The sequence below is a fragment of the Triturus cristatus genome, chromosome 6 (genome assembly GCF_964204655.1).
Source record: "Triturus cristatus chromosome 6, aTriCri1.1, whole genome shotgun sequence".
Lineage (NCBI taxonomy): Eukaryota > Metazoa > Chordata > Amphibia > Caudata > Salamandridae > Triturus > Triturus cristatus.
The window spans coordinates 99,532,573-99,553,723 of record NC_140589.1 but is presented as its reverse complement, the minus strand read 5'-3'; the positions used below and the strand labels follow the sequence as shown (position 1 = coordinate 99,553,723).

Below are 21,151 nucleotides of genomic sequence, written 5' to 3'. Positions count from 1 at the left end.
CGAATCCCACTTCTGATATGCCTTTTGGAGATTTAATCTCCTTTATCAGGTTAACATCTGATGGAAGTTGCATCTGTTGGTCTTCACTTGGCACGTTATTCCGTTCTCCTCTTGTCAAGAGAGATGGGGTTTCTCATATATTTAGGTTCTATAACGTCTTGCTGACAAAGCGCAATCCTTACCAAATGAGCATAGGACCCATGTAAGAGGTCATCTGGAAGAGTCATGCTCTTGTATGCACTGGCCAGACGGGCCCTGCAAATTTGGAAGAATGCCATGCATCTGGTAGACAACTGGACTCCAGCACACTTACAGCAATTTCCTTAGGGCTTTGATCAGGGGCTGCTTAAATTTGCATACTCCACCCTATGTTGTGACTTTGAGATCCCTTGTTGAAATTGCTTTAGCCAGCCAAGAGGTGGCTATTGTCTCAATTTCAAAGCAGCTTTGAGCCGTTCAAGTGGCTGGTGAATAGCACTTTCTCTTTGTTCGCCTCAAAGTTCTAAAGAGTTCTCCATAGGTCCTGCTCTGTACAGATTGTTCAAAGATCTGTTGGAAGTGCATATAATAGGATAAATAAATTGAGGGCATTCCTTTTCAGTACCTCACCTGCATGGCTGTCTGGCCTCTGGAAGATGCTGGGAAAGAAAGTCAGGATGGCCGAGTGGTCTAAGGCGCTGCGTTCAGGTCGCAGTCTCCTCTGGAGGCGTGGGTTCAAATCCCACTTCTGACAGTCCTGTGTTTACTCTAATTATTTTCTTGAGAAATATGATCATTTCCCTCGCAGTGGCTTATAGGATTGTCTTCTTGGAAGAGTGCAGTGAGTTTTTTTCTTGCTCTAGCCACTATTGGCCTCAGCTCTGTGCATTTTTTGGTTCCTAATATCTTTCTCACCCTTTAGATGAAAAAGCAGCATGGGGTCAGGATGGCCGAGTGGTCTAAGGCGCTGCGTTAAGGCCGCAGTCTCTCGTGGAGGCGTGGGTTCGAATCCCACTTCTGACAAAACTTGAATTCCATTTTCTCTCTCAGTTCCTTTAGAATCTCAGCTAAAAATTGGCAATGTAAATAATATCTGAATAAGTACCAAACTTCAGTTTCAACTGCAAATGCATTTGCCCTATTCTATCTTTAACGTTAATGTAATATTCTTCTAGCACTCGTGGTGTTTTATATTTGTTTTGTGGGGTACTTTAAAAATCTTTTTTATGAAAGAAATGGGTTACATTAAGTCTTGTGATGTTTTAGGTTTCCAATAAGGAGGTTTTAAATTTTATGTCACGTCATTTTCAGATGCTTCATTCAAGAGATGTTTCCACTATAGAATGCAGAGCAAGGGCAAAAATACAAGTGATAGAGCGAGTGAGTGAGAAGGAGTGTTGTGGAAGGAGAGAATGAAACAAAGACAGAGTGAGTGAACGGCAGGGAGGCATAGAAGAGGAGTCTAGTAGTGAAGGAGACCTGCTTTTCCCTGCTCTTGACCTCCCACCCATCCCCAAACAACCACAAACATACCTTCTGTGCAAAGTTGGTATGCAGAATTTCACGCCTCAGCAAGTGAGGGTGAGTCCCAGGCCAGGGGCTAAAGAGCAAAAGAGTGCCTGTGCTCAGACTTTCCCTGCTAGGGATAGTTTATCTGGAACAAGGCCTACTCTCTTGTATCCAGCAAGGATCTAGAAATCCTGCATGAATCTGCAAGGCACATTGGCAGCATAAATTTGCATAAACTGCCCCACCTATTGCCTTCCTACTTCCTGTGCTGTAGTTGTTTGTGTAGAGAGTGAGGTCGCAGGCAAGGAAATGTTGTGAGTCGGATACAGGACCCTAAATAGCTGGTGAGAGGTATGTGGTGTTCTAAAAGCATGAAAACTGTATACCTGTGAAATAAAGTGCTTTCGTATGTGTTCTTCTGTGTTTATTGTCCTGTGCATAAAGTTGCACCTTGTGTTTGAAGGTTTAAATTATTTTAGGCTTGCATTGAGGTAGACGTTTCTGAGTAACTTTTATTCATTTCTTAAAAGCATATACTGTCAGGATGGCCGAGAGGTCTAAGGCGCTGTGTTTAGGCCACAGTCTCCTTTGGAGGCGTGGGTTCGAATCCCACTTCTGACATGCCTTTTGGAGATTTAATCTCCTTTATCAGGTTAACATCTGATGGAAGTTGCATCTGTTGGTCTTCACTTGGCACGTTATTCCGTTCTCCTCTTGTCAAGAGAGATGGGGTTTCTCATATATTTAGGTTCTATAACGTCTTGCTGACAAAGCGCAATCCTTACCAAATGAGCATAGGACCCATGTAAGAGGTCATCTGGAAGAGTCATGCTCTTGTATGCCCTGGCCAGACGGGCCCAGCAAATTTGGAAGAATGCCATTCATCTGGTAGACAACTGGACTCCAGCACACTTACAGCAATTTCCTCAGGGCTTTGATCAGGGGCTGCTTAAATTTGCATACTCCACCCTATGTTGTGACTTTGAGATCCCTTGTTGAAATTGCTTTAGCCAGCCAAGAGGTGGCTATTGTCTCAATTTCAAAGCAGCTTTGAGCCGTTCAAGTGGCTGGTGAATAGCACTTTCTCTTTGTTTGCCTCAAAGTTCTAAAGAGTTCTCCATAGGTCCTGCTCTGTACAGATTGTTCAAAGATCTGTTGGAAGTGCATATAATAGGATAAATAAATTGAGGGCATTCCTTTTCAGTACCTCACCTGCATGGCTGTCTGGCCTCTGGAAGATGCTGGGAAAGCAAGTCAGGATGGCCGAGTGGTCTAAGGCGCTGCGTTCAGGTCGCAGTCTCCTCTGGAGGCGTGGGTTCAAATCCCACTTCTGACAGTCATGTGTTTACTCTAATTTTTTTCTTGAGAAATATGATCATTTCCCTGGCAGTGGCTTATAGGATTGTCTTCTTGGAAGAGTGCAGTGAGTTTTTTTCTTGCTCTAGCCACTATTGGCCTAAGCTCTGTGCATTTTTTGGTTCCTAATATCTTTCTCTCCCTTTAGATGAAAAAGCACCATGGGGTCAGGATGGCCGAGTGGTCTAAGGCGCTGCGTTAAGGCCGCAGTCTCTCCTGGAGGCGTAGGTTCGAATCCCACTTCTGACAAAACTTGAATTCCATTTTCTCTCTCAGTTCCTTTAGAATCTCAGCTAAAAATTGGCAATGTAAATAATATCTGAATAAGTACCAAACTTCAGTTTCAACTGCAAATGCATTTGCCCTATTCTATCTTTAACGTTAATGTAATATTCTTCTAGCACTCGTGGTGTTTTATATTTGTTTTGTGGGGTACTTTAAAAATCTTTTTTATGAAAGAAATGGGTTACATTAAGTCTTGTGATGTTTTAGGTTTCCAATAAGGAGGTTTTAAATTTTATGTCACGTCATTTTCAGATGCTTCATTCAAGAGATGTTTCCACTATAGAATGCAGAGCAAGGGCAAAAATACAAGTGATAGAGCGAGTGAGTGAGAAGGAGTGTTGTGGAAGGAGAGAATGAAACAAAGACAGAGTGAGTGAATGGCAGGGAGGCATAGAAGAGGAGTCTAGTAGTGAAGGAGACCTGCTTTTCCCTGCTCTTGACCTCCCACCCATCCCCAAACAACCACAAACATACCTTCTGTGCAAAGTTGGTATGCAGAATTTCACGCCTCAGCAAGTGAGGGTGAGTCCCAGGCCAGGGGCTAAAGAGCAAAAGAGTGCCTGTGCTCAGACTTTCCCTGCTAGGGATAGTTTATCTGGAACAAGGCCTACTCTCTTGTATCCAGCAAGGATCTAGAAATCCTGCATGAATCTGCAAGGCACATTGGCAGCATAAATTTGCATAAACTGCCCCACCTATTGCCTTCCTACTTCCTGTGCTGTAGTTGTTTGTGTAGAGAGAGAGGTCGCAGGCAAGGAAATGTTGTGAGTCGGATACAGGACCCTAAATAGCTGGTGAGAGGTATGTGGTGTTCTAAAAGCATGAAAACTGTATACCTGTGAAATAAAGTGCTTTCGTATGTGTTCTTCTGTGTTTATTGTCCTGTGCATAAAGTTGCACCTTGTGGCTGGTGAATAGCACTTTCTCTTTGTTCGCCTCAAAGTTCTAAAGAGTTCTCCATAGGTCCTGCTCTGTACAGATTGTTCAAAGATCTGTTGGAAGTGCATATAATAGGATAAATAAATTGAGGGCATTCCTTTTCAGTACCTCACCTGCATTGCTGTCTGGCCTCTGGAAGATGCTGGGAAAACAAGTCAGGATGGCCGAGTGGTCTAAGGCGTTGCGTTCAGGTCGCGGTCTCCTCTGGAGGCGTGGGTTCAAATCCCACTTCTGACAGTCCTCTGTTTACTATAATTTTTTTCTTGAGAAATATGATCATTTCCCTCGCAGTGGCTTATAGGATTGTCTTCTTGGAAGAGTGCAGTGAGTTTTTTTCTTGCTCTAGCCACTATTGGCCTAAGCTCTGTGCATTTTTTGGTTCCTAATATCTTTCTCACCCTTTAGATGAAAATGCAGCATGGGGTCAGGATGGCCGAGTGGTCTAAGGCGCTGCGTTAAGGCCGCAGTCTCTCCTGGAGGCGTGGGTTCGAATCCCACTTCTGACAAAACTTGAATTCCATTTTCTCTCTCAGTTCCTTTAGAATCTCAGCTAAAAATTGGCAATGTAAATAATATCTGAATAAGTACCAAACTTCAGTTTCAACTGCAAATGCATTTGACCTATTCTATCTTTAACGTTAATGTAATATTCTTCTAGCACTCGTGGTGTTTTATATTTGTTTTGTGGGGTACTTTAAAAATCTTTTTTATGAAAGAAATGGGTTACATTAAGTCTTGTGATGTTTTAGGTTTCCAATAAGGAGGTTTTAAATTTTATGTCACGTCATTTTCAGATGCTTCATTCAAGAGATGTTTCCACTATAGAATGCAGAGCAAGGGCAAAAATACAAGTGATAGAGCGAGTGAGTGAGAAGGAGTGTTGTGGAAGGAGAGAATGAAACAAAGACAGAGTGAGTGAACGGCAGGGAGGCATAGAAGAGTAGTCTAGTAGTGAAGGAGACCTGCTTTTCCCTGCTCTTGACCTCCCACCCATCCCCAAACAACCACAAACATACCTTCTGTGCAAAGTTGGTATGCAGAATTTCATGCCTCAGCAAGTGAGGGTGAGTCCCAGGCCAGGGGCTAAAGAGCAAAAGAGTGCCTGTGCTCAGACTTTCCCTGCTAGGGATAGTTTATCTGGAACAAGGCCTACTCTCTTGTATCCAGCAAGGATCTAGAAATCCTGCATGAATCTGCAAGGCACATTGGCAGCATAAATTTGCATAAACTGCCCCACCTATTGCCTTCCTACTTCCTGTGCTGTAGTTGTTTGTGTAGAGAGATAGGTCGCAGGCAAGGAAATGTTGTGAGTCGGATACAGGACCCTAAATAGCTGGTGAGAGGTATGTGGTGTTCTAAAAGCATGAAAACTGTATACCTGTGAAATAAAGTGCTTTCGTATGTGTTCTTCTGTGTTTATTGTCCTGTGCATAAAGTTGCACCTTGTGTTTGAAGGTTTAAATTATTTCAGGCTTTCATGGAGGTAGACGTTTCTGAGTAACTTTTATTCATTTCTTAAAAGCCTATACTGTCAGGATGGCCGAGAGGTCTAAGGCGCTGTGTTTAGGCCACAGTCTGCTTTGGAGGCGTGGGTTCGAATCCCACTTCTGATATGCCTTTTGGAGATTTAATCTCCTTTATCAGGTTAACATCTGATGGAAGTTGCATCTGTTGGTCTTCACTTGGCACGTTATTCCGTTCTCCTCTTGTCAAGAGAGATGGGGTTTCTCATATATTTAGGTTCTATAACGTCTTGCTGACAAAGCGCAATCCTTACCAAATGAGCATAGGACCCATGTAAGAGGTCATCTGGAAGAGTCATGCTCTTGTATGCACTGGCCAGACGGGCCCTGCAAATTTGGAAGAATGCCATGCATCTGGTAGACAACTGGACTCCAGCACACTTACAGCAATTTCCTTAGGGCTTTGATCAGGGGCTGCTTAAATTTGCATACTCCACCCTATGTTGTGACTTTGAGATCCCTTGTTGAAATTGCTTTAGCCAGCCAAGAGGTGGCTATTGTCTCAATTTCAAAGCAGCTTTGAGCCGTTCAAGTGGCTGGTGAATAGCACTTTCTCTTTGTTCGCCTCAAAGTTCTAAAGAGTTCTCCATAGGTCCTGCTCTGTACAGATTGTTCAAAGATCTGTTGGAAGTGCATATAATAGGATAAATAAATTGAGGGCATTCCTTTTCAGTACCTCACCTGCATGGCTGTCTGGCCTCTGGAAGATGCTGGGAAAGAAAGTCAGGATGGCCGAGTGGTCTAAGGCGCTGCGTTCAGGTCGCAGTCTCCTCTGGAGGCGTGGGTTCAAATCCCACTTCTGACAGTCCTGTGTTTACTCTAATTATTTTCTTGAGAAATATGATCATTTCCCTCGCAGTGGCTTATAGGATTGTCTTCTTGGAAGAGTGCAGTGAGTTTTTTTCTTGCTCTAGCCACTATTGGCCTCAGCTCTGTGCATTTTTTGGTTCCTAATATCTTTCTCACCCTTTAGATGAAAAAGCAGCATGGGGTCAGGATGGCCGAGTGGTCTAAGGCGCTGCGTTAAGGCCGCAGTCTCTCGTGGAGGCGTGGGTTCGAATCCCACTTCTGACAAAACTTGAATTCCATTTTCTCTCTCAGTTCCTTTAGAATCTCAGCTAAAAATTGGCAATGTAAATAATATCTGAATAAGTACCAAACTTCAGTTTCAACTGCAAATGCATTTGCCCTATTCTATCTTTAACGTTAATGTAATATTCTTCTAGCACTCGTGGTGTTTTATATTTGTTTTGTGGGGTACTTTAAAAATCTTTTTTATGAAAGAAATGGGTTACATTAAGTCTTGTGATGTTTTAGGTTTCCAATAAGGAGGTTTTAAATTTTATGTCACGTCATTTTCAGATGCTTCATTCAAGAGATGTTTCCACTATAGAATGCAGAGCAAGGGCAAAAATACAAGTGATAGAGCGAGTGAGTGAGAAGGAGTGTTGTGGAAGGAGAGAATGAAACAAAGACAGAGTGAGTGAACGGCAGGGAGGCATAGAAGAGGAGTCTAGTAGTGAAGGAGACCTGCTTTTCCCTGCTCTTGACCTCCCACCCATCCCCAAACAACCACAAACATACCTTCTGTGCAAAGTTGGTATGCAGAATTTCACGCCTCAGCAAGTGAGGGTGAGTCCCAGGCCAGGGGCTAAAGAGCAAAAGAGTGCCTGTGCTCAGACTTTCCCTGCTAGGGATAGTTTATCTGGAACAAGGCCTACTCTCTTGTATCCAGCAAGGATCTAGAAATCCTGCATGAATCTGCAAAGCACATTGGCAGCATAAATTTGCATAAACTGCCCCACCTATTGCCTTCCTACTTCCTGTGCTGTAGTTGTTTGTGTAGAGAGAGAGGTCGCAGGCAAGGAAATGTTGTGAGTCGGATACAGGACCCTAAATAGCTGGTGAGAGGTATGTGGTGTTCTAAAAGCATGAAAACTGTATACCTGTGAAATAAAGTGCTTTCGTATGTGTTCTTCTGTGTTTATTGTCCTGTGCATAAAGTTGCACCTTGTGTTTGAAGGTTTAAATTATTTCAGGCTTGCATGGAGGTAGACGTTTCTGAGTAACTTTTATTCATTTATTAAAAGCCTATACTGTCAGGATGGCCGAGAGGTCTAAGGCGCTGTGTTTAGGCCACAGTCTCCTTTGGAGGCGTGGGTTCGAATCCCACTTCTGACATGCCTTTTGGAGATTTAATCTCCTTTATCAGGTTAACATCTGATGGAAGTTGCATCTGTTGGTCTTCACTTGGCACGTTATTCCGTTCTCCTCTTGTCAAGAGAGATGGGGTTTCTCATATATTTAGGTTCTATAACGTCTTGCTGACAAAGCGCAATCCTTACCAAATGAGCATAGGACCCATGTAAGAGGTCATCTGGAAGAGTCATGCTCTTGTATGCCCTGGCCAGACGGGCCCTGCAAATTTGGAAGAATGCCATTCATCTGGTAGACAACTGGACTCCAGCACACTTACAGCAATCTCCTCAGGGCTTTGATCAGGGGCTGCTTAAATTTGCATACTCCACCCTATGTTGTGACTTTGAGATCCCTTGTTGAAATTGCTTTAGCCAGCCAAGAGGTGGCTATTGTCTCAATTTCAAAGCAGCTTTGAGCCGTTCAAGTGGCTGGTGAATAGCACTTTCTCTTTGTTTGCCTCAAAGTTCTAAAGAGTTCTCCATAGGTCCTGCTCTGTACAGATTGTTCAAAGATCTGTTGGAAGTGCATATAATAGGATAAATAAATTGAGGGCATTCCTTTTCAGTACCTCACCTGCATGGCTGTCTGGCCTCTGGATGATGCTGGGAAAGCAAGTCAGGATGGCCGAGTGGTCTAAGGCGCTGCGTTCAGGTCGCAGTCTCCTCTGGAGGCGTGGGTTCAAATCCCACTTCTGACAGTCCTGTGTTTACTCTAATTTTTTTCTTGAGAAATATGATCATTTCCCTCGCAGTGGCTTATAGGATTGTCTTCTTGGAAGAGTGCAGTGAGTTTTTTTCTTGCTCTAGCCACTATTGGCCTAAGCTCTGTGCATTTTTTGGTTCCTAATATCTTTCTCACCCTTTAGATGAAAATGCAGCATGGGGAAAGGATGGCCGAGTGGTCTAAGGCGCTGCGTTAAGGCCGCAGTCTCTCCTGGAGGCGTGGGTTTGAATCCCACTTCTGACAAAACTTGAATTCCATTTTCTCTCTCAGTTCCTTTAGAATCTCAGCTAAAAATTGGCAATGTAAATAATATCTGAATAAGTACCAAACTTCAGTTTCAACTGCAAATGCATTTGCCCTATTCTATCTTTAACGTTAATGTAATATTCTTCTAGCACTCGTGGTGTTTTATATTTGTTTTGTGGGGTACTTTAAAAATCTTTTTTATGAAAGAAATGGGTTACATTAAGTCTTGTGATGTTTTAGGTTTCCAATAAAGAGGTTTTAAATTTTATGTCACGTCATTTTCAGATGCTTCATTCAAGAGATGTTTCCACTATAGAATGCAGAGCAAGGGCAAAAATACAAGTGATAGAGCGAGTGAGTGAGAAGGAGTGTTGTGGAAGGAGAGAATGAAACAAAGACAGAGTGAGTGAACGGCAGGGAGGCATAGAAGAGGAGTCTAGTAGTGAAGGAGACCTGCTTTTCCCTGCTCTTGACCTCCCACCCATCCCCAAACAACCACAAACATACCTTCTGTGCAAAGTTGGTATGCAGAATTTCACGCCTCAGCAAGTGAGGGTGAGTCCCAGGCCAGGGGCTAAAGAGCAAAAGAGTGCCTGTGCTCAGACTTTCCCTGCTAGGGATAGTTTATCTGGAACAAGGCCTACTCTCTTGTATCCAGCAAGGTTCTAGAAATCCTGCATGAATCTGCAAGGCACATTGGCAGCATAAATTTGCATAAACTGCCCCACCTATTGCCTTCCTACTTCCTGTGCTGTAGTTGTTTGTGTAGAGAGAGAGGTCGCAGGCAAGGAAATGTTGTGAGTCGGATACAGGACCCTAAATAGCTGGTGAGAGGTATGTGGTGTTCTAAAAGCATGAAAACTGTATACCTGTGAAATAAAGTGCTTTCGTATGTGTTCTTCTGTGTTTATTGTCCTGTGCATAAAGTTGCACCTTGTGTTTGAAGGTTTAAATTATTTCAGGCTTGCATGGAGGTAGACGTTTCTGAGTAACTTTTATTCATTTCTTAAAAGCCTATACTGTCAGGATGGCCGAGAGGTCTAAGGCGCTGTGTTTAGGCCACAGTCTCCTTTGGAGGCGTGGGTTCGAATCCCACTTCTGACATGCCTTTTGGAGATTTAATCTCCTTTATCAGGTTAACATCTGATGGAAGTTGCATCTGTTGGTCTTCACTTGGCACGTTATTCCGTTCTCCTCTTGTCAAGAGAGATGGGGTTTCTCATATATTTAGGTTCTATAACGTCTTGCTGACAAAGCGCAATCCTTACCAAATGAGCAGAGGACCCATGTAAGAGGTCATCTGGAAGAGTCATGCTCTTGTATGCCCTGGCCAGACGGGCCCTGCAAATTTGGAAGAATGCCATGCATCTGGTAGACAACTGGACTCCAGCACACTTACAGCAATTTCCTTAGGGCTTTGATCAGGGGCTGCTTAAATTTGCATACTCCACCCTATGTTGTGACTTTGAGATCCCTTGTTGAAATTGCTTTAGCCAGCCAAGAGGTGGCTATTGTCTCAATTTCAAAGCAGCTTTGAGCCGTTCAAGTGGCTGGTGAATAGCACTTTCTCTTTGTTCGCCTCAAAGTTCTAAAGAGTTCTCCATAGGTCCTGCTCTGTACAGATTGTTCAAAGATCTGTTGGAAGTGCATATAATAGGATAAATAAATTGAGGGCATTCCTTTTCAGTACCTCACCTGCATTGCTGTCTGGCCTCTGGAAGATGCTGGGAAAGCAAGTCAGGATGGCCGAGTGGTCTAAGGCGCTGCGTTCAGGTCGCAGTCTCCTCTGGAGGCGTGGGTTCAAATCCCACTTCTGACAGTCCTCTGTTTACTCTAATTTTTTTCTTGAGAAATATGATCATTTCCCTCGCAGTGGCTTATAGGATTGTCTTCTTGGAAGAGTGCAGTGAGTTTTTTTCTTGCTCTAGCCACTATTGGCCTAAGCTCTGTGCATTTTTTGGTTCCTAATATCTTTCTCACCCTTTAGATGAAAATGCAGCATGGGGTCAGGATGGCCGAGTGGTCTAAGGTGCTGCATTAAGGCCGCAGTCTCTCCTGGAGGCGTGGGTTCGAATCCCACTTCTGACAAAACTTGAATTCCATTTTCTCTCTCAGTTCCTTTAGAATCTCAGCTAAAAATTGGCAATGTAAATAATATCTGAATAAGTACCAAACTTCAGTTTCAACTGCAAATGCATTTGCCCTATTCTATCTTTAACGTTAATGTAATATTCTTCTAGCACTCGTGGTGTTTTATATTTGTTTTGTGGGGTACTTTAAAAATCTTTTTTATGAAAGAAATGGGTTACATTAAGTCTTGTGATGTTTTAGGTTTCCAATAAGGAGGTTTTAAATTTTATGTCACGTCATTTTCAGATGCTTCATTCAAGAGATGTTTCCACTATAGAATGCAGAGCAAGGGCAAAAATACAAGTGATAGAGCGAGTGAGTGAGAAGGAGTGTTGTGGAAGGAGAGAATGAAACAAAGACAGAGTGAGTGAACGGCAGGGAGGCATAGAAGAGGAGTCTAGTAGTGAAGGAGACCTGCTTTTCCCTGCTCTTGACCTCCCACCCATCCCCAAACAACCACAAACATACCTTCTGTGCAAAGTTGGTATGCAGAATTTCACGCCTCAGCAAGTGAGGGTGAGTCCCAGGCCAGGGGCTAAAGAGCAAAAGAGTGCCTGTGCTCAGACTTTCCCTGCTAGGGATAGTTTATCTGGAACAAGGCCTACTCTCTTGTATCCAGCAAGGTTCTAGAAATCCTGCATGAATCTGCAAGGCACATTGGCAGCATAAATTTGCATAAACTGCCCCACCTATTGCCTTCCTACTTCCTGTGCTGTAGTTGTTTGTGTAGAGAGAGAGGTCGCAGGCAAGGAAATGTTGTGAGTCGGATACAGGACCCTAAATAGCTGGTGAGAGGTATGTGGTGTTCTAAAAGCATGAAAACTGTATACCTGTGAAATAAAGTGCTTTCGTATGTGTTCTTCTGTGTTTATTGTCCTGTGCATAAAGTTGCACCTTGTGTTTGAAGGTTTAAATTATTTCAGGCTTGCATGGAGGTAGACGTTTCTGAGTAACTTTTATTCATTTCTTAAAAGCCTATACTGTCAGGATGGCCGAGAGGTCTAAGGCGCTGTGTGTAGGCCACAGTCTCCTTTGGAGGCGTGGGTTCGAATCCCACTTCTGACATGCCTTTTGGAGATTTAATCTCCTTTATCAGGTTAACATCTGATGGAAGTTGCATCTGTTGGTCTTCACTTGGCACGTTATTCCGTTCTCCTCTTGTCAAGAGAGATGGGGTTTCTCATATATTTAGGTTCTATAACGTCTTGCTAACAAAGCGCAATCCTTACCAAATGAGCATAGGACCCATGTAAGAGGTCATCTGGAATAGTCATGCTCTTGTATGCACTGGCCAGACGGGCCCTGCAAATTTGGAAGAATGCCATGCATCTGGTAGACAACTGGACTCCAGCACACTTACAGCAATTTCCTTAGGGCTTTGATCAGGGGCTGCTTAAATTTGCATACTCCACCCTATGTTGTGACTTTGAGATCCCTTGTTGAAATTGCTTTAGCCAGCCAAGAGGTGGCTATTGTCTCAATTTCAAAGCAGCTTTGAGCCGTTCAAGTGGCTGGTGAATAGCACTTTCTCTTTGTTCGCCTCAAAGTTCTAAAGAGTTCTCCATAGGTCCTGCTCTGTACAGATTGTTCAAAGATCTGTTGGAAGTGCTTATAATAGGATAAATAAATTGAGGGCATTCCTTTTCAGTACCTCACCTGCATGGCTGTCTGGCCTCTGGAAGATGCTGGGAAAGCAAGTCAGGATGGCCGAGTGGTCTAAGGCGCTGCGTTCAGGTCGCAGTCTCCTCTGGAGGCGTGGGTTCAAATCCCACTTCTGACAGTCCTGTGTTTACTCTAATTTTTTTCTTGAGAAATATGATCATTTCCCTCGCAGTGGCTTATAGGATTGTCTTCTTGGAAGAGTGCAGTGAGTTTTTTTCTTGCTCTAGCCACTATTGGCCTAAGCTCTGTGCATTTTTTGGTTCCTAATATCTTTCTCACCCTTTAGATGAAAAAGCAGCATGGGGTCAGGATGGCCGAGTGGTCTAAGGCGCTGCGTTAAGGCCGCAGTCTCTCCTGGAGGCGTGGGTTCGAATCCCACTTCTGACAATACTTGAATTCCATTTTCTCTCTCAGTTCCTTTAGAATCTCAGCTAAAAATTGGCAATGTAAATAATATCTGAATAAGTACCAAACTTCAGTTTCAACTGCAAATGCATTTGCCCTATTCTATCTTTAACGTTAATGTAATATTCTTCTAGCACTCGTGGTGTTTTATATTTCTTTTGTGGGGTACTTTAAAAATCTTTTTTATGAAAGAAATGGGTTACATTAAGTCTTGTGATGTTTTAGGTTTCCAATAAGGAGGTTTTAAATTTTATGTCACGTCATTTTCAGATGCTTCATTCAAGAGATGTTTCCACTATAAAATGCAGAGCAAGGGCAAAAATACAAGTGATAGAGCGAGTGAGTGAGAAGGAGTGTTGTGGAAGGAGAGAATGAAACAAAGACAGAGTGAGTGAATGGCAGGGAGGCATAGAAGAGGAGTCTAGTAGTGAAGGAGACCTGCTTTTCCCTGCTCTTGACCTCCCACCCATCCCCAAACAACCACAAACATACCTTCTGTGCAAAGTTGGTATGCAGAATTTCACGCCTCAGCAAGTGAGGGTGAGTCCCAGGCCAGGGGCTAAAGAGCAAAAGAGTGCCTGTGCTCAGACTTTCCCTGCTAGGGATAGTTTATCTGGAACAAGGCCTACTCTCTTGTATCCAGCAAGGATCTAGAAATCCTGCATGAATCTGCAAGGCACATTGGCAGCATAAATTTGCATAAACTGCCCCACCTATTGCCTTCCTACTTCCTGTGCTGTAGTTGTTTGTGTAGAGAGAGAGGTTGCAGGCAAGGAAATGTTGTGAGTCGGATACAGGACCCTAAATAGCTGGTGAGAGGTATGTGGTGTTCTAAAAGCATGAAAACTGTATACCTGTGAAATGAAGTGCTTTCGTATGTGTTCTTCTGTGTTTATTGTCCTGTGCATAAAGTTGCACCTTGTGTTTGAATGTTTAAATTATTTCAGGCTTGCATGGAGGTAGACGTTTCTGAGTAACTTTTATTCATTTCTTAAAAGCCTATACTGTCAGGATGGCCGAGAGGTCTAAGGTGCTGTGTTTAGGCCACAGTCTCCTTTGGAGGCGTGGGTTCGAATTCCACTTCTGACATTCCTTTTGGAGATTTAATCTCCTTTATCAGGTTAACATCTGATGGAAGTTGCATCTGTTGGTCTTCACCTGGCACGTTATTCCGTTCTCCTCTTGTCAAGAGAGATGGGGTTTCTCATATATTTAGGTTCTATAACGTCTTGCTGACAAAGCGCAATCCTTACCAAATGAGCATAGGACCCATGTAAGAGGTCATCTGGAAGAGTCATGCTCTTGTATGCCCTGGCCAGACGGGCCCTGCAAATTTGGAAGAATGGCATGCATCTGGTAGACAACTGGACTCCAGCACACTTACAGCAATTTCCTTAGGGCTTTGATCAGGGGCTGCTTAAATTTGCATACTCCACCCTATGTTGTGACTTTGAGATCCCTTGTTGAAATTGCTTTAGCCAGCCAAGAGGTGGCTATTGTCTCAATTTCAAAGCAGCTTTGAGCCGTTCAAGTGGCTGGTGAATAGCACTTTCTCTTTGTTCGCCTCAAAGTTCTAAAGAGTTCTCTTCAGGTCCTGCTCTGTACAGATTGTTCAAAGATCTGTTGGAAGTGCATATAATAGGATAAATAAATTGAGGGCATTCCTTTTCAGTACCTCACCTGCATGGCTGTCTGGCCTCTGGAAGATGCTGGGAAAGCAAGTCAGGATGGCCGAGTGGTCTAAGGCGCTGCGTTCAGGTCGCAGTCTCCTCTGGAGGCGTGGGTTCAAATCCCACTTCTGACAGTCCTGTGTTTACTCTAATTATTTTCTTGAGAAATATGATCATTTCCCTCGCAGTGGCTTATAGGATTGTCTTCTTGGAAGAGTGCAGTGAGTTTTTTTCTTGCTCTAGCCACTATTGGCCTCAGCTCTGTGCATTTTTTGGTTCCTAATATCTTTCTCACCCTTTAGATGAAAAAGCAGCATGGGGTCAGGATGGCCGAGTGGTCTAAGGCGCTGCGTTAAGGCCGCAGTCTCTCCTGGAGGCGTGGGTTCGAATCCCACTTCTGACAAAACTTGAATTCCATTTTCTCTCTCAGTTCCTTTAGAATCTCAGCTAAAAATTGGCAATGTAAATAATATCTGAATAAGTACCAAACTTCAGTTTCAACTGCAAATGCATTTGCCCTATTCTATCTTTAACGTTAATGTAATATTCTTCTAGCACTCGTGGTGTTTTATATTTGTTTTGTGGGGTACTTTAAAAATCTTTTTTATGAAAGAAATGGGTTACATTAAGTCTTGTGATGTTTTAGGTTTCCAATAAGGAGGTTTTAAATTTTATGTCACGTCATTTTCAGATGCATCATTCAAGAGATGTTTCCACTATAGAATGCAGAGCAAGGGCAAAAATACAAGTGATAGAGCGAGTGAGTGAGAAGGAGTGTTGTGGAAGGAGAGAATGAAACAAAGACAGAGTGAGTGAACGGCAGGGAGGCATAGAAGAGGAGTCTAGTAGTGAAGGAGACCTGCTTTTCCCTGCTCTTGACCTCCCACCCATCCCCAAACAACCACAAACATACCTTCTGTGCAAAGTTGGTATGCAGAATTTCACGCCTCAGCAAGTGAGGGTGAGTCCCAGGCCAGGGGCTAAAGAGCAAAAGAGTGCCTGTGCTCAGACTTTCCCTGCTAGGGATAGTTTATCTGGAACAAGGCCTACTCTCTTGTATCCAGCAAGGATCTAGAAATCCTGCATGAATCTGCAAGGCACATTGGCAGCATAAATTTGCATAAACTGCCCCACCTATTGCCGCCCTACTTCCTGTGCTGTAGTTGTTTGTGTAGAGAGAGAGGTCGCAGGCAAGGAAATGTTGTGAGTCGGATACAGGACCCTAAATAGCTGGTGAGAGGTATGTGGTGTTCTAAAAGCATGAAAACTGTATACCTGTGAAATAAAGTGCTTTCGTATGTGTTCTTCTGTGTTTATTGTCCTGTGCATAAAGTTGCACCTTGTGTTTGAAGGTTTAAATTATTTCAGGCTTGCATGGAGGTAGACGTTTCTGAGTAACTTTTATTCATTTCTTAAAAGCCTATACTGTCAGGATGGCCGAGAGGTCTAAGGCGCTGTGTTTAGGCCACAGTCTCCTTTGGAGGCGTTGGTTCGAATCCCACTTCTGACATGCCTTTTGGAGATTTAATCTCCTTTATCAGGTTAACATCTGATGGAAGTTGCATCTGTTGGTCTTCACTTGGCACGTTATTCCGTTCTCCTCTTGTCAAGAGAGATGGGGTTTCTCATATATTTAGGTTCTATAACGTCTTGCTGACAAAGCGCAATCCTTACCAAATGAGCATAGGACCCATGTAAGAGGTCATCTGGAAGAGTCATGCTCTTGTATGCCCTGGCCAGACGGGCCCAGCAAATTTGGAAGAATGCCATTCATCTGGTAGACAACTGGACTCCAGCACACTTACAGCAATTTCCTCAGGGCTTTGATCAGGGGCTGCTTAAATTTGCATACTCCACCCTATGTTGTGACTTTGAGATCCCTTGTTGAAATTGCTTTAGCCAGCCAAGAGGTGGCTATTGTCTCAATTTCAAAGCAGCTTTGAGCCGTTCAAGTGGCTGGTGAATAGCACTTTCTCTTTGTTCGCCTCAAAGTTCTAAAGAGTTCTCCATAGGTCCTGCTCTGTACAGATTGTTCAAAGATCTGTTGGAAGTGCATATAATAGGATAAATAAATTGAGGGCATTCCTTTTCAGTACCTCACCTGCATGGCTGTCTGGCCTCTGGAAGATGGTGGGAAAGCAAGTCAGGATGGCCGAGTGGTCTAAGGCGCTGTGTTCAGGTCGCAGCCTCTCTGGAGGCGTGGGTTCAAATCCCACTTCTGACAGTCCTCTGTTTACTCTAATTTTTTTCTAGAGAAATATGATCATTTCCCTCGCAGTGGCTTATAGGATTGTCTTCTTGGAAGAGTGCAGTGAGTTTTATTCTTGCTCTAGCCACTATTGGCCTAAGCTCTGTGCATTTTTTGGTTCCTAATATCTTTCTCACCCTTTAGATGAAAATGCAGCATGGGGTCAGGATGGCCGAGTGGTCTAAGGCGCTGCGTTAAGGCCGCAGTCTCTCCTGGAGGCGTGGGTTCGAATCCCACTTCTGACAAAACTTGAATTCCATTTTCTCTCTCAGTTCCTTTAGAATCTCAGCTAAAAATTGGCAATGTAAATAATATCTGAATAAGTACCAAACTTCAGTTTCAACTGCAAATGCATTTGCCCTATTCTATCTTTAACGTTAATGTAATATTCTTCTAGCACTCGTGGTGTTTTATATTTGTTTTGCGGGGTACTTTAAAAATCTTTTTTATGAAAGAAATGGGTTACATTAAGTCTTGTGATGTTTTAGGTTTCCAATAAAGAGGTTTTAAATTTTATGTCACGTCATTTTCAGATGCTTCATTCAAGAGATGTTTCCACTATAGAATGCAGAGCAAGGGCAAAAATACAAGTGATAGAGCGAGTGAGTGAGAAGGAGTGTTGTGGAAGGAGAGAATGAAACAAAGACAGAGTGAGTGAACGGCAGGGAGGCATAGAAGAGGAGTCTAGTAGTGAAGGAGACCTGGTTTTCCCTGCTCTTGACCTCCCACCCATCCCCAAACAACCACAAACATACCTTCTGTGCAAAGTTGGTATGCAGAATTTCACGCCTCAGCAAGTGAGGGTGAGTCCCAGGCCAGGGGCTAAAGAGCAAAAGAGTGCCTGTGCTCAGACTTTCCCTGCTAGGGATAGTTTATCTGGAACAAGGCCTACTCTCTTGTATCCAGCAAGGTTCTAGAAATCCTGCATGAATCTGCAAGGCACATTGGCAGCATAAATTTGCATAAACTGCCCCACCTATTGCCTTCCTACTTCCTGTGCTGTAGTTGTTTGTGTAGAGAGAGAGGTCGCAGGCAAGGAAATGTTGTGAGTCGGATACAGGACCCTAAATAGCTGGTGAGAGGTATGTGGTGTTCTAAAAGCATGAAAACTGTATACCTGCGAAATAAAGTGCTTTCGTATGTGTTCTTCTGTGTTTATTGTCCTGTGCATAAAGTTGCACCTTGTGTTTGAAGGTTTAAATTATTTCAGGCTTGCATGGAGGTAGACGTTTCTGAGTAACTTTTATTCATTTCTTAAAAGCCTATACTGTCAGGATGGCCGAGAGGTCTAAGGCGCTGTGTTTAGGCCACAGTCTCCTTTGGAGGCGTGGGTTCGAATCCCACTTCTGACATGCCTTTTGGAGATTTAATCTCCTTTATCAGGTTAACATCTGATGGAAGTTGCATCTGTTGGTCTTCACTTGGCACGTTATTCCGTTCTCCTCTTGTCAAGAGAGATGGGGTTTCTCATATATTTAGGTTCTATAACGTCTTGCTGACAAAGCGCAATCCTTACCAAATGAGCATAGGACCCATGTAAGAGGTCATCTGGAAGAGTCATGCTCTTGTATGCCCTGGCCAGACGGGCCCTGCAAATTTGGAAGAATGCCATGCATCTGGTAGACAACTGGACTCCAGCACACTTACAGCAATTTCCTTAGGGCTTTGATCAGGGGCTGCTTAAATTTGCATACTCCACCCTATGTTGTGACTTTGAGATCCCTTGTTGAAATTGCTTTAGCCAGCCAAGAGGTGGCTATTGTCTCAATTTCAAAGCAGCTTTGAGCCGTTCAAGTGGCTGGTGAATAGCACTTTCTCTTTGTTCGCCTCAAAGTTCTAAAGAGTTCTCCATAGGTCCTGCTCTGTACAGATTGTTCAAAGATCTGTTGGAAGTGCATATGCTAGGATAAATAAATTGAGGGCATTCCTTTTCAGTACCTCACCTGCATGGCTGTCTGGCCTCTGGAAGATGCTGGGAAAGCAAGTCAGGATGGCCGAGTGGTCTAAGGCGCTGCGTTCAGGTCGCAGTCTCCTCTGGAGGCGTGGGTTCAAATCCCACTTCTGACAGTCTTTTGTTTACTCTAATTTTTTTCTTGAGAAATATGATCATTTCCCTCGCAGTGGCTTATAGGATTGTCTTCTTGGAAGAGTGCAGTGAGTTTTTTTCTTGCTCTAGCCACTATTGGCCTAAGCTCTGTGCATTTTTTGGTTCCTAATATCTTTCTCACCCTTTAGATGAAAATGCAGCATGGGGTCAGGATGGCCGAGTGGTCTAAGGTGCTGCATTAAGGCCGCAGTCTCTCCTGGAGGCGTGGGTTCGAATCCCACTTCTGACAAAACTTGAATTCCATTTTCTCTCTCAGTTCCTTTAGAATCTCAGCTAAAAATTGGCAATGTAAATAATATCTGAATAAGTACCAAACTTCAGTTTCAACTGCAAATGCATTTGCCCTATTCTATCTTTAACGTTAATGTAATATTCTTCTAGCACTCGTGGTGTTTTATATTTGTTTTGTGGGGTACTTTAAAAATCTTTTTTATGAAAGAAATGGGTTACATTAAGTCTTGTGATGTTTTAGGTTTCCAATACGGAGGTTTTAAATTTTATGTCACGTCATTTTCAGATGCTTCATTCAAGAGATGTTTCCACTATAGAATGCAGAGCAAGGGCAAAAATACAAGTGATAGAGCGAGTGAGTGAGAAGGAGTGTTGTGGAAGGAGAGAATGAAACAAAGACAGAGTGAGTGAATGGCAGGGAGGCATAGAAGAGGAGTCTAGAAGTGAAGGAGACCTGCTTTTCCCTGCTCTTGACCTCCCACCCATTCCCAAACAACCACAAACATACCTTTTGTGCAAAGTTGGTATGCAGAATTTCACGCCTCAGCAAGTGAGGGTGAGTCCCAGGCCAGGGGCTAAAGAGCAAAAGAGTGCCTGTGCTCAGACTTTCCCTGCTAGGGATAGTTTATCTGGAACAAGGCCTACTCTCTTGTATCCAGCAAGGATCTAGAAATCCTGCATGAATCTGCAAGGCACATTGGCAGCATAAATTTGCATAAACTGCCCCACCTATTGCCTTCCTACTTCCTGTGCTGTAGTTGTTTGTGTAGAGAGAGAGGTCGCAGGCAAGGAAATGTTGTGAGTCGGATACAGGACCCTAAATAGCTGGTGAGAGGTATGTGGTGTTCTAAAAGCATGAAAACTGTATACCTGTGAAATAAAGTGCTTTCGTATGTGTTCTTCTGTGTTTATTGTCCTGTGCATAAAGTTGCACCTTGTGTTTGAAGGTTTAAATTATTTTAGGCTTGCATGGAGGTAGACGTTTCTGAGTAACTTTTATTCATTTCTTAAAAGCCTATACTGTCAGGATGGCCGAGAGGTCTAAGGTGCTGTGTTTAGGCCACAGTCTCCTTTGGAGGCGTGGGTTCGAATTCCACTTCTGACATTCCTTTTGGAGATTTAATCTCCTTTATCAGGTTAACATCTGATGGAAGTTGCATCTGTTGGTCTTCACCTGGCACGTTATTCCGTTCTCCTCTTGTCAAGAGAGATGGGGTTTGTCATATATTTAGGTTCTATAACGTCTTGCTGACAAAGCGCAATCCTTACCAAATGAGCATAGGACCCATGTAAGAGGTCATCTGGAAGAGTCATGCTCTTGTATGCCCTGGCCAGACGGGCCCTGCAAATTTGGAAGAATGGCATGCATCTGGTAGACAACTGGACTCCAGCACACTTACAGCAATTTCCTTAGGGCTTTGATCAGGGGCTGCTTAAATTTGCATACTCCACCCTATGTTGTGACTTTGAGATCCCTTGTTGAAATTGCTTTAGCCAGCCAAGAGGTGGCTATTGTCTCAATTTCAAAGCAGCTTTGAGCCGTTCAAGTGGCTGGTGAATAGCACTTTCTCTTTGTTCGCCTCAAAGTTCTAAAGAGTTCTCCATAGGTCCTGCTCTGTACAGATTGTTCAAAGATCTGTTGGAAGTGCATATAATAGGATAAATAAATTGAGGGCATTCCTTTTCAGTACCTCACCTGCATGGCTGTCTGGCCTCTGGAAGATGCTGGGAAAGCAAGTCAGGATGGCCGAGTGGTCTAAGGCGCTGCGTTCAGGTCGCAGTCTCCTCTGGAGGCGTGGGTTCAAATCCCACTTCTGACAGTCCTGTGTTTACTCTAATTATTTTCTTGAGAAATATGATCATTTCCCTCGCAGTGGCTTATAGGATTGTCTTCTTGGAAGAGTGCAGTGAGTTTTTTTCTTGCTCTAGCCACTATTGG

The 21,151-nt window shown here is 43.5% G+C and overlaps 20 non-coding genes across 20 annotated transcripts; all 20 read left to right on the top strand.

The window, feature by feature from the left end:
• Positions 1-650: 650 nt before the first annotated feature.
• TRNAL-CAG (transfer RNA leucine (anticodon CAG)) lies at positions 651-733 on the top strand. The gene has a single exon. It is a non-coding gene; the product is annotated as a tRNA-Leu (tRNA).
• Positions 734-919: 186 nt separating this feature from the next.
• On the top strand, positions 920-1,002 carry TRNAL-AAG (transfer RNA leucine (anticodon AAG)). The gene has a single exon. It is a non-coding gene; the product is annotated as a tRNA-Leu (tRNA).
• Positions 1,003-2,026: 1,024 nt separating this feature from the next.
• TRNAL-UAG (transfer RNA leucine (anticodon UAG)) lies at positions 2,027-2,109 on the top strand. Its single transcript has one exon. It is a non-coding gene; the product is annotated as a tRNA-Leu (tRNA).
• Positions 2,110-2,741: 632 nt separating this feature from the next.
• Positions 2,742-2,824, top strand: TRNAL-CAG (transfer RNA leucine (anticodon CAG)). Its single transcript has one exon. It is a non-coding gene; the product is annotated as a tRNA-Leu (tRNA).
• A 1,398-nt stretch (positions 2,825-4,222) lies between these two features.
• Positions 4,223-4,305, top strand: TRNAL-CAG (transfer RNA leucine (anticodon CAG)). Its single transcript has one exon. It is a non-coding gene; the product is annotated as a tRNA-Leu (tRNA).
• A 186-nt stretch (positions 4,306-4,491) lies between these two features.
• TRNAL-AAG (transfer RNA leucine (anticodon AAG)) lies at positions 4,492-4,574 on the top strand. Its single transcript has one exon. It is a non-coding gene; the product is annotated as a tRNA-Leu (tRNA).
• A 1,739-nt stretch (positions 4,575-6,313) lies between these two features.
• On the top strand, positions 6,314-6,396 carry TRNAL-CAG (transfer RNA leucine (anticodon CAG)). The gene has a single exon. It is a non-coding gene; the product is annotated as a tRNA-Leu (tRNA).
• A 186-nt stretch (positions 6,397-6,582) lies between these two features.
• On the top strand, positions 6,583-6,665 carry TRNAL-AAG (transfer RNA leucine (anticodon AAG)). The gene has a single exon. It is a non-coding gene; the product is annotated as a tRNA-Leu (tRNA).
• A 1,024-nt stretch (positions 6,666-7,689) lies between these two features.
• Positions 7,690-7,772, top strand: TRNAL-UAG (transfer RNA leucine (anticodon UAG)). The gene has a single exon. It is a non-coding gene; the product is annotated as a tRNA-Leu (tRNA).
• A 632-nt stretch (positions 7,773-8,404) lies between these two features.
• TRNAL-CAG (transfer RNA leucine (anticodon CAG)) lies at positions 8,405-8,487 on the top strand. Its single transcript has one exon. It is a non-coding gene; the product is annotated as a tRNA-Leu (tRNA).
• A 1,293-nt stretch (positions 8,488-9,780) lies between these two features.
• TRNAL-UAG (transfer RNA leucine (anticodon UAG)) lies at positions 9,781-9,863 on the top strand. Its single transcript has one exon. It is a non-coding gene; the product is annotated as a tRNA-Leu (tRNA).
• Positions 9,864-10,495: 632 nt separating this feature from the next.
• On the top strand, positions 10,496-10,578 carry TRNAL-CAG (transfer RNA leucine (anticodon CAG)). The gene has a single exon. It is a non-coding gene; the product is annotated as a tRNA-Leu (tRNA).
• A 2,008-nt stretch (positions 10,579-12,586) lies between these two features.
• TRNAL-CAG (transfer RNA leucine (anticodon CAG)) lies at positions 12,587-12,669 on the top strand. The gene has a single exon. It is a non-coding gene; the product is annotated as a tRNA-Leu (tRNA).
• Positions 12,670-12,855: 186 nt separating this feature from the next.
• TRNAL-AAG (transfer RNA leucine (anticodon AAG)) lies at positions 12,856-12,938 on the top strand. Its single transcript has one exon. It is a non-coding gene; the product is annotated as a tRNA-Leu (tRNA).
• Positions 12,939-14,677: 1,739 nt separating this feature from the next.
• TRNAL-CAG (transfer RNA leucine (anticodon CAG)) lies at positions 14,678-14,760 on the top strand. Its single transcript has one exon. It is a non-coding gene; the product is annotated as a tRNA-Leu (tRNA).
• A 186-nt stretch (positions 14,761-14,946) lies between these two features.
• On the top strand, positions 14,947-15,029 carry TRNAL-AAG (transfer RNA leucine (anticodon AAG)). Its single transcript has one exon. It is a non-coding gene; the product is annotated as a tRNA-Leu (tRNA).
• Positions 15,030-17,036: 2,007 nt separating this feature from the next.
• On the top strand, positions 17,037-17,119 carry TRNAL-AAG (transfer RNA leucine (anticodon AAG)). The gene has a single exon. It is a non-coding gene; the product is annotated as a tRNA-Leu (tRNA).
• Positions 17,120-18,143: 1,024 nt separating this feature from the next.
• Positions 18,144-18,226, top strand: TRNAL-UAG (transfer RNA leucine (anticodon UAG)). Its single transcript has one exon. It is a non-coding gene; the product is annotated as a tRNA-Leu (tRNA).
• A 632-nt stretch (positions 18,227-18,858) lies between these two features.
• On the top strand, positions 18,859-18,941 carry TRNAL-CAG (transfer RNA leucine (anticodon CAG)). Its single transcript has one exon. It is a non-coding gene; the product is annotated as a tRNA-Leu (tRNA).
• Positions 18,942-20,949: 2,008 nt separating this feature from the next.
• On the top strand, positions 20,950-21,032 carry TRNAL-CAG (transfer RNA leucine (anticodon CAG)). Its single transcript has one exon. It is a non-coding gene; the product is annotated as a tRNA-Leu (tRNA).
• The last annotated feature ends 119 nt before the right edge of the window (positions 21,033-21,151 follow it).